This window comes from Ruditapes philippinarum, unplaced genomic scaffold (genome assembly GCF_026571515.1).
Source record: "Ruditapes philippinarum isolate M1 unplaced genomic scaffold, ASM2657151v2 ctg2346_1_1_1_1, whole genome shotgun sequence".
Lineage (NCBI taxonomy): Eukaryota > Metazoa > Mollusca > Bivalvia > Venerida > Veneridae > Ruditapes > Ruditapes philippinarum.
In genome coordinates, this window is record NW_026859050.1 from 246899 (window position 1) to 258537 (window position 11639).

The following is an 11639-nucleotide window of genomic DNA, read 5'->3' on the forward strand; positions in this document are numbered from 1 at the left end:
TCACAATATAGTCCTTTTCAACTTTGGTGGTTCCAGTATTCCTACTTGAATACTGTATAATCACCCTTAGGATATGTTGCCTGCTTTTTAAATTTGTCTTTAGACGTCTTGTCTGTGATATGCAGGCTTCATAATCTCAGATCCCCTTTCAAAATTCCATTTTATTTAGTTCCGCCCATTGTTTTCTCGTTTAGGGCACACGCATTCTTTTACTTGGGGACCATACGCAGCTTTTCATGGAATGACACTACTGTGTCACATTGAAGGTTCCATGTTAACCGCCGTATGAACACATCTGCGGATGTTTCTAAATTCAAAATTCTACCATTTTTGTGTTTAAATGTTGAATTCTGCTTGAGCCGGTGCTAGGGGACGTGGACGGTATCTTGCACTTTCCAGTATCGTCCATGAACAGGCTTAATCAAACCGAGCCAGCAACATTTTACAATTTTGCTGTGTTGAGCTTTCTTTAGGGATTCTATATTTCTCTATTTAAAGTCCATTGAGTTGAACATTTTCTTCATACTATTTTGGCTTTCTATACAATGTACATAAATAAAAGCCTACAAAAAGCCTGTTTTATTACGGAATTAAAGAAGTGGATTTAGAAGCTATTTCTAACAAGACTTGCTTCATATATCTATAATCCCCTGTCTTGATTATATAAACAATAAAGTTTCCCTTTTTTAAAGTGATAAAAATAATTCATTTATAGATATTTATAAATAATCTTCAATTTAAGAAATCTGATTGTCGCTCACCTTAAATAATGTTATTTTTTACTTCCATCATTATTGACTTATTTCTTGCAATATGCGTATTCATAAACATCGCTGGAAGCAAGTGAAAATAAATCAATTGTGATTATTATTACAGATATGTTGTTACATTATACTTTCAATAAACGTTCAGTAATATAAACTGAATGCCATATTATCAATACATCTAAATGGCAACAGGAAATATTGTGCGACGTACATAAAACAAAGCAATGAGATGATGATAATATCTAACACTTTAGGGTAACATTATTTATTTTTAAATGCACAAAACTTGGCAAAGTGAATACCAACTATTTAGGTGACAATTATATAAAAAACTTGCTTTTGAAACTTAAAAAGTCGTGTAAAACATTCATTTCTTTTGAACAAAGATCCAATCCAATTTGTGATTCTTAAAGCAAAATATCACTAAAGATATTAAAACAGAATAAATTAATATGGAAGTATTTGCATATTATCTTATATAAATTATAGACATGTTAAAATATTTATAGTATATAATATGCATGTATGCGGTTGCCATGCCATTTATATTTTACTGTGCATTATTTTTTCGAATGTAAGATAGTGGTATAAGTTTCCCTAATCAAACACTCATTTTATATTTAGACTGTATAGAATGAAACAGAAATCGCATTTATAAAAAAACATAAAGAAAAGAGGGCGTTCATGCATTATAGCCAGCACACAAACACATCTAAGAGACCGAATCCGGTGGTACGGTTCGTTCATTTTCTGATTTACCCTAATAATTTTTCACCGTTGATAGGTGGAAAACATGTGTAGGTTATATCGGTGTTAGAAACATTGGTTCACTCCATTTTTTTGCTAATAAACTACCACTTAAACACTGATTGTTCTGTGTAACTAGGGTGTCACATACTATCCTTCATTGTTTAATATTTCTTTAAACAAACCATATCAACAACACAATTATAAGTGACTTCATATCAACTTATTTTCTGACTTTCTCCATGTTTAGCAAAGTTTCTAGAAGTAAATATCTATCACAAACCTCATGATTTCCTTAATTCATTACAAGTAAGAATGTACATTTGTTTATTTGATTGGGTTTTACTACACACCAACACAGTATAGGTTATATGGCGACGTTCCAGCTTCACTTGTGGTTGAAAGAAGACCTCTGGTACCCTTCCTTGCATTATTTTAGACACGAACGGGCATTTCAGTAAAACCTCCGACGTTATGTAAGCTAGCTGTGTAGCTTCCTCGCATGAAAGAATCCAAAGTCCCTGTATGGATTCGAACACACTGCGGTGAGGGTCATGTGGTTTGAAGTCAACGACCTTAACCACTCGGCCACGGACGTCCCGCATGTATAACTTTTTAGGTAATGCAAATTTGTGTTTTATGTAACATGGTCAAGCAAAAATAAGATATTATTTCAAACTGAGCGTTGTTTTCAATAAATTCAACAAATTCCGTTTAATTTCCCGTGATAGTAATTGCAAAATACACCACAGTATGTACCAGTATCTACTTTCATACATATACTTTGTCGGTCATAATAAAATGTCGAAAATGTCACTTTAATTGAGCAAAACACTTTGTCACACCGTATACAAATGTCTGCAGACTTCTTTTATTATTCTGTTGTGAACAATTATTTAAAGTGCATTACTATTGTCAGTCATTTATTGGTAATAAGCTGCCAGTTTCGGCTTGTTAATGTAAGTAGAGAAACTCTATATTGAAAACGCTTTTATACTGTATTTATATATAAAGTTCTTGCGTAAAACTGTTTATACAAGCTATATATAATTAATAAATGTTATATAAGCATGTATTCTATTTTCATACAATTTTCGTGACATGTACATTAAGCTTTAGTAAGGAAAAGAAAATTGGAATAAAGAAAAACACTAGATTGCAACGAGAACAATAATATACGCATTCAATGATGTTGTTTTGTTGCAACCATTTTATTTGCCAAGAAAACTCCTGTATTACAATTCTTATCAGTTAGATTAACAATTAATCATTTAAAAGTAGTAAAATATTTTGCTCAATATAATTATACCGTTTAGAAGGCGAGATAATATTGCGAACGATGTAAATATATCAACGAATTTGTTTTACGTGACATGAATGCAATGTTTGAAAATATTACTGTATGATAAAATATCAAAACATAACATTTTCTGTTATGTCATTTGAAATACATTTTCTGTTATGTCATTTGAAATATGCCAGTTGTAATTGCCAATAAAAGGCTTTTTATAATTTATTTATAGCATGAGTGAGAAAACTTAATTATTATAATAAGTTATTTTTAGAATAAAAAAAAAAGATTTTTAAGATAAAGATTAACAATTAAAAATTCTTTTGATACAAATTATATAATGAAACATTATCAACACAATTTCAATCGAAGTTTAAGCTCTGAAAATTAAATTCTGTATCATTAAAATGATCGGCTTTTTTATAATGCATTAATTTCAGTGATACCAAATGCGTTAATACTTTTTTTATCATACTTTATTTTAAAGCACGGGTTTGGAGGAGGGGATAAAACAAATCAACTCCTTAAGTTTTATCCCAAGTATATGTAATTAATAAATTGTCATGTATCGTAAACATGGCCAACAGTTATGGGCACCACCTGGACTTGGGTAAATATATAGGTAAAAGTGAAATAAAATGTAGGATGTGAAAGTAATGTGAAAACAAATACAAAAACTGTATTCATACATAATGTTCATGTCTTGAAATATAAACACGACACGAATGTCGTAGAGTGATACAACAAACTCGCTCTTAGTTCCGGTATGGCCAGTACTTAGTTACTTAGTGACTGAAAATGAAAGGATAAAAGAGGAGGTGGTTGCAAGAGGCAATATTGATAAACTGTCGAAATGATTATGTAAGTAAACATGTAATATAGTAAAATAAACTACAAAAATAAGAATATTCAATAATTCTAAAGCAAGACAAATACTTACAATAGTCCCAAGGAATCAAGACCGATCATGCATAATAACACAACAAAGTCTGTAATGTACACTGTCACTTATTTAATAATTCCAACAGTATTCATTAATACAAAGCGTGTTTATGAAAACACGATATGTACAATCTTAATTGCTATCATATGCCAAAAGCTAAAATGTCGAAATTTGTATCTGATACCATATAACAACAAATCTAAATATTTAGAAAGGTTATTTGTTATTCGCAAAACAGACAAGTTTAGAAAAATATAAACTATGATTCATCTATATATTTCATTAGAAAATTACACGTATGGATTAATATCATGTTTTAATTACATCAAATAAGTCATACGTATCATGTTTTAATTACATATCAAACAAACCAGAAATTTTGATATACTGTGGTTTAAAGTGAATTACAACTATTTCTTTAATTGTAAATTTGTAAATAGCTGGTAGAAATCATGGATTAAATTTATTTTGCTAATGAATTGGAAGTTTACATTTACACATGGTTAGACAATGTGTATCCTGTTCGGGTTTTGAACTCAGTATAGTATGCTTTAGGCAAGTATAATAAAATGATTAGATTGACTTTAATTCAAAATCGGATATCTTATTGGATAATCAAATTAATGTAAACATAATAGTAAGAAGTTTAATCAATACTGTAGAGCAAAAATTGTTTTTTATTAAAGCCTCATGTAATGAAAGTACAGGTTTCTGATTTAATACCAACCAAACCAGTTTACAAAAATCGTAAAATATTAATAATTTCTGCAGCATTGCATGTATGTAGAACATATTGATAAAATAGGTTTAAAAGGAAAGTTTCCACTCCGTCTCGTTTATTCCTGCCTAGATAATTGAAAATGTTTTATGTAGAAATGAATTTTGTAAAGACACTTATTATTTTCACTGTAGGATATCATTTATCTTAGAAATATAAGTACGAGTACATGTTTTCATGCGATGATAATATACTGAAGATTTATTGTATTCAGATTATTGACCATAGTTAGAAATTTCTGTCTGTTGTAAGTATACAAATACATAAAAAATCAAAATATTATAAGAATAATATCATCTGTACTGTTGTACTATTTGCAGACATTCTTCTTTTCAAAATGTCAACATTTTTATGATGAACATTTATTTAATTGCATTTAGCTTGATGTTTGAAATGATAAAATATACAAATAGAAGATCTATCTCTTTGAGCTAAAACCAATAAATACTCGTATGCTTAAATAAAGTACAAGATTTATAAGATTTACAACATATTTATAAAGAATATTTCTTTTATTGTATTTCGCTTGATGCTTGAAATGATAAAATGTACAAATAGAAGATCGATGTCTTTTACCTAAACAAATCAATATTCGTTTGCTTTAAAAAAAAGTACAAGAGAGACATTTAGACGTCATGTAAATATAATACATATCAGTTTTAGACTTTTCAAATTTATATCTAACCTTTAAAAAGTGACTGTCACGCATTTATTATGTCAATCCCAATCCTTTATATAATTGCAACAGAATTACGTAAATGTAGATTCGCATGAAGAAAGTTAAATAGCCTTAATAAAATCACATTTATTTAAATGATGATATGACTTTATTAATAGGAACATGAGCTTTCCTCGAAATTGTAGACATGACGGAAGAAACCTTTATGTCGGAATAATAGACATGTTTTAAATATACAGTTTTATATTTTATCCCTTTATATAGAGAATATTTGTTTACTTCTGTGTAAGATCAGAATATACAAGTATTTCACCGAGTGAGCACCAAAAGCTTTTATTTCACGAGTGGCGCAGCTACGAGTGAAATATTAACTTTTGATGTTCACGAAGTGAAATATATTTTGATCTTACACTAAACTAAACAAATTTTCATTTTATTATATGAAAAGAAACGTTTAATAAGACATTTTAACCTAGTGCTAAATGAATAGCTCGCCAAATAATAATAAAAAGTAACGTCATTTACGACGTCACGACATTAAGTTGGTTTCTAGTACTGTGCACACTGTTTTACTGTTCAAACAGTGAAATTACCAGTTTTTAACTCACTGATATATTTCTATAAACCACACAAAAGCATGTAATAAACAAGTATATTCATAACCCTTGATGATACAACATGTGAACGGAAAGGGGGAGTGACATTCTGTAAACGCAAAAACTAGATTTGTTTTTACATTACATAAACAATGTTTCAAATACATCATATTTGAATGGCAGAAATTCAAATTGAATCATTTTTTATAATACTTTGTATTTGAAATGTAGGAAACTGTAAATATTTATATAGATTTCAAATTTAAAACCAAAACAAAATGCATAATAATACAAATAAGAAAAGAATATATTTACCAGTTATCGCTTATCTTTTAAAACAAAAATACTGGCTTTAGAAACTACAATCAAACCAACGCCTTCTAAGATAAAAACAATTTTAACACAGTAACATTTACATCGAAATCAAAGCAATTCAAACAATACACTATAACTTAATTCGAGACATCAGCATGTTTTCGAAATGTCAAAAACATTTAGCTTTTAGTTTCAGCTCGATTTTAAATAATAACTCTCAAATTACTTATGTCAATAAAAATGTCACAATCTCTTAATATACTCAAATCTGACAAAGATTAACTACTGTTTTTTTATCTCTCCTCTTTCTTCCTGCAATTTTGGAAGTGATAAAAACAAAATATATGTTAATGACTATTAACAATTTTAAAGCATGTTTGGTACGATTAATATGCATTTTGTATTCAAATTAATAGTCGTTCCTTGTAGTTCGCCATACTTCATCACAACCAATATTTTGATTAGATTATATATATATATATATTAGATGGCTTAAAATGCCACATTTCCACCTCTGCCTTTTTATGATAAAAGAAAAATGAACCCGCTCGTTTTGAAACCCGTCTGTAAATTGCTTTTATTGATATTTCCGAAAAAGGAAATGTAATCTTTCATGTATTTAAATGGCAATGGTGTCTTAATTCGTTAAGACATTCAAATGAAATGCTAGGGAAGATAAAGTGCCGTTTTCGTCTGCTTTGATGGGGAAAACACATAAAGGAAATTATCTAATAAAACCATGTTGTTAAAATCAATTCATCACGATATAAGCACATTTAAGCACTTTCTCACTTAAAGGTCATCCAAGGTTTTTTTAAATAAATATATCATGAGAAACTTTCTATAAAAATAGCAAGAACTGTCATATATGATTCAAGTCAAATTCAAAATTAAAATATACTGACCCTGTAAATAGTATGTTATTTCATTCCTAATTAATTTGTTCATGTGAATGATGTTGCGAAACATAATGGAAATTTTCAAGAGCACTTTGTCAGCCTGTATTTTATTCTTCAAAATTAAAAATTGTGATGGTAAGTGATCAGCAACAGCAATATCTAACATATAAGTATTTATCCCATAATTGCATAAAATGTGTATGCATAAAATGTCTATTACTCTGTGAGGCTAAATGATCCAAAGTCAAAGAGTGATTAAAAGCCGGTTTGGTCAAACAACTTGCCACTGTGGATTGGATTCAAAACCCACCAGTTTCGTGTGTCAAATAATGCATAGAGGGGCACCTGAGGTATTCCTCCACAATTTTGCACTAGAAAGCCGTCATTTGACCTTTACAGTGTTGGTGCGACGTAAAACCAAACCAAAATGAAATTACTGTAAAATATATCTTTAAGTCGAACGATTTATTTTTTATGCATATTAATGATTATTAAGTTATACTCATCAGGAATACTCGAACCTTAAAAAACGGCAGATTTACCTATGTCAAAGATATATTTAATTGTTTTAATCATGTCAACTCATTCAAATATATGCATTACTTCTTGATAACTCGACAGATCAATAATATGCTATGACGCAATAATCTTATATAATAATTATGTTCTATACTTGTGTTTCGGACAAAAGATTCAATATGTATGATTTATTCTAAATTGTAAAAAAATATTAAACACCTTATTTATGTTGTTAGTTTACCATGTTAATATATGTTTTTATACTATTAATTGTAATTGTCTGTTAAGTCAAATCTGTTATCATTGAATTAGGTGTGCAGTTCTTGATAATTATTAATAAATTTTCGGACAATGAATTACAGATATCTGTAAATAGCAATATTTTACTATTTTTAAATTAACTGGAAGAGGAATAACATCTTCTTTTAGTTATTGATATTTCATGATTTCATGATCAATTGAGTAAACGTCGTATATCCATGGTATTCAGCTTATCATTACATTTTTTACCTTTTATTATATTTCATATTCAACGAAATTTTCTGAAACTGTAAATCAAAATTATAACTGTTTTTTTTTTCAATAGCAAACATTTATGCATGGTTTAAACCATTAACAATGTGTATTCAACACAGGCTGCGTTAAAGTTCACGTTTATTCTCGATACCTACAAATCAAATCATTATAGATTTCAATTATACTTCAACATTTGTCTCTGATAACTAAATACGATTCTGGGATTCAAGTCCAATTAAACACATTCCCTATGGAATATGCGGCATTATTTACAGAACAAGCAAATTTTTCGTTCTTTAAAATATGTGTGTAATCAGTGTTGCTGTAGGGTAAGTAAACATTAATGGTGCCGCTTGAAAACTTTACTTGTTTCGATGCAATTTGATGCATTTTGTTAATACTCATTATCAGCTAAAATAACAACATTTGTAACATCTCTAAAATATTATGTTTAATTTTATGCTTATTAAGGTTCTTTGAAAGTGCATTTGATTACATAAATTCTTTTTTCTTCTTCTTTAAAATCTTGTTAAATAAGCAACATGCATCGCACTCAAGCTGAAATATAAACAGTTATAATAAACATATTTTCTTTGCAGAGACCGAAATGTGAACAGTTTTCACAGCATTACAAAGGAAATTTAATGATTTAATACATTTTTGTAGCTTATTATTTTCTAAGCTTCAAGTTATCAAAACATATTTGAGTGAATGAACATGAAGAATTTGTAGTTTGTTTGTGCAGAGAGAAAATCCTGTACTTTGTTTTTATAGTTTTTATATTCATATACAAAATATCAATGAAATTATATAATGCACATTTTCCAAAGTATAACGCCTTAAACATTCACTCATTACATGTACTTTGTACCTCTGTTATGGATTAAATAGTTTTTGTTATATTCAATATATATTTAAAACGCTAAATCGGCTGTTATTGTAAAGACGATTAGATACTCCGTTGTGTAAAGAGATTAATTTTGCATTTATATATTTTTGTCTACTGTACCACTAAGAATGATAATATATCATCCTAAAATGAATAGTGAACTTAAAACAAATATAATATATACGGATAGAGAGGAAATAGTTAAAATATTCCAAATTCCTAAAATACTTTCTTTGCTTATCAAAAAATTTAAATATTATTGATTGTAAAATATCTCATAAATGAAGTTTTTGTCTTCTAGAAAAATTATCATTTTAGGATATAAGCTGAGCAGGAAAATTGAAGGCCACTATGTGTTTTTTCCATTATGTAACATTGCTTAATCATATATCTTATTTCAATAAGTAATTATAGATATAAGTATACTGTCTAATTTAAGCTACGAGAAATGATGATAAATGAGTCTGGTAATTTAAGACAAAGAAAGTTAGTCAGATTGATGTAATGTTGCGATCAAAGTGGATTTAGTAAGTAAGAAAAGACGCCTTCATGTTTGAAAATAGAGATTCTGCTACAGAGATGAGAGAAACATATTTTAATATATTACACAAATCATTTCGTTTTTTTATTATTACTTGTGTAACTGTCTCATTTCAATAAGTCTTTCACAAAACAAGCATTTCTCTTTTTCTTGTGTTGAGTTTCAACATGTTTAAAAATATAAAGTGTAACTGTTTTATCTCACTCGACCTATAAAAACCCCATGCATTACAAATGTATATGTCATTTCTCTTGTCCCAGAAGTTGGTTATCTTATCACAATTTCCTGTTCATTTTAACATTGTGTTCGTTTTCCTATATCAAATATTATTGATAGTACAAACAAAGTTACTCATTTTATAATTGAAATATCATTAAGAAATATCTAGCTGACTGAAAAGTTACAAAGCCAGCATCGTAGACTTCTAATTAAATAATTAGTGAACACTTTTCATAGAAATTGATGTTTATTGTGACAATTTTTGCTCACAATATAGTCTTTAAAGTCCATTGAGTTGAAAATTGTCTTCATATTCTTTCTTTTGGCTCTCTATATGATATACATGAATAAAAGCCTTCAATGTTGAATTACGGAATTAAAGAATTGTACTTAGATAATATTTCTAACAAGCCTTGCTTCATATAATGCCCTGTATTGACTGTATTAAAACAATATATTTTCCTTTCTTAAGCGATAAAATCATCCATAAATATTTATAAATAATCTTCAATTTAAGAATTCTGATTGTCGTTACCTTAAATAGTGTTATTCCTTACTTCCTTCATTATTAACTTATTTCTTGCAATATGTGTATTCATAAAAATCGCTGAAAGCAAGTGAAAATAAATCAATTGTGATTATTAATACAGATATGTTGTTACTATATACCTTCAATAAACGTTCAGTAATATAAACTGAATGTCATATTACCAATACATCTAAATGGCAACAGGAAATATTGTGCGATGTACAACAAAACAATGAGATGATAATAATATCTAACATTTCAAGGTAAGTTAATTTATTTTTAAATGCACAAAAACTTGGCAAAACTGAATACCAACTATTAGGGTGACAATAATACAAAATTTCTCTAAGAGTCTTGAAAAGTTGTTTTAAATATATAGTCATGTATAATTAAAGACTTGCTTTTGAAACTGAAAAAAGACGTGTAAAAATATTCTTTTTTTTTTAAAAAAAAAGATCCAATTTGTGATAAGATGGTAGTATACGTTTCCCTAATCAAGTACTCATTTTATATTTAGACTATGTAGAATGAAACAGACATCACATTTCTAAAAAAGAATAGAAAGAAATAATAAAGAAATAGAGGGCGTTTAAGCATTATAGTCAGAACACAAACAATCTAAGAGACCGAAGCCGGGGGGTAAGGTTCGTTCATTGTCTGGTTTACCCTAGAAATGTTTCACCGTTGATAGGTAGAAAACATGTGCCCAGTTGGTCATATCGGTGTTACAAACATTGCTTTACTCCATTATTATGCTAGTAAACTACCAATCAAACACTGATGGTTCTGTATAACTAGGGTATCACATACTATCCTTCATTGTTTGATATTTCCTTAAACAAAACATATCAACAACACAATTATAACTGACTTCATTTCAACTTAATTTCTTACTTTCTCCATGTTTAGCAAAGTTTCTAGCAGTCAAATATCTATCACAAACCTCATGCTTTCCTTATTCGTTATGAGTAAGAATGTACGTTTGTTTATTTGATTGGGTTTTACTACACACCGACACAGTATAGGCCATATGGCGACGTTCCAGCTTCACTGGTGGCTGGAAGAAGACGTCAGGTGCCCTTCCTTGCATTATTTTAGACACGAACGGGCATTTTAGTAAAACCACCGACGTTAAGTATAGTAGCTTCCTCACATGAAAGGATCCAAAGTCCCTGTCGGGATTCGAACGCACTGCGGTGATTGGTATTTGGTTTGAAGTCAACGACCTTAACCATTCGGCCACGGACGACCCGCATGTATAAGTATTAAGGTAATGCAAATTTGTGATTTTTGTAATGTAACATGGTCAAGCGAAAATAAAATATCAACTCAAACTAAGCGTTGTTTTCAATGAATTCAACGAATTCCGTTCAATTTCCCGAGATAGTAATTGCAAAATACATCACAGTAT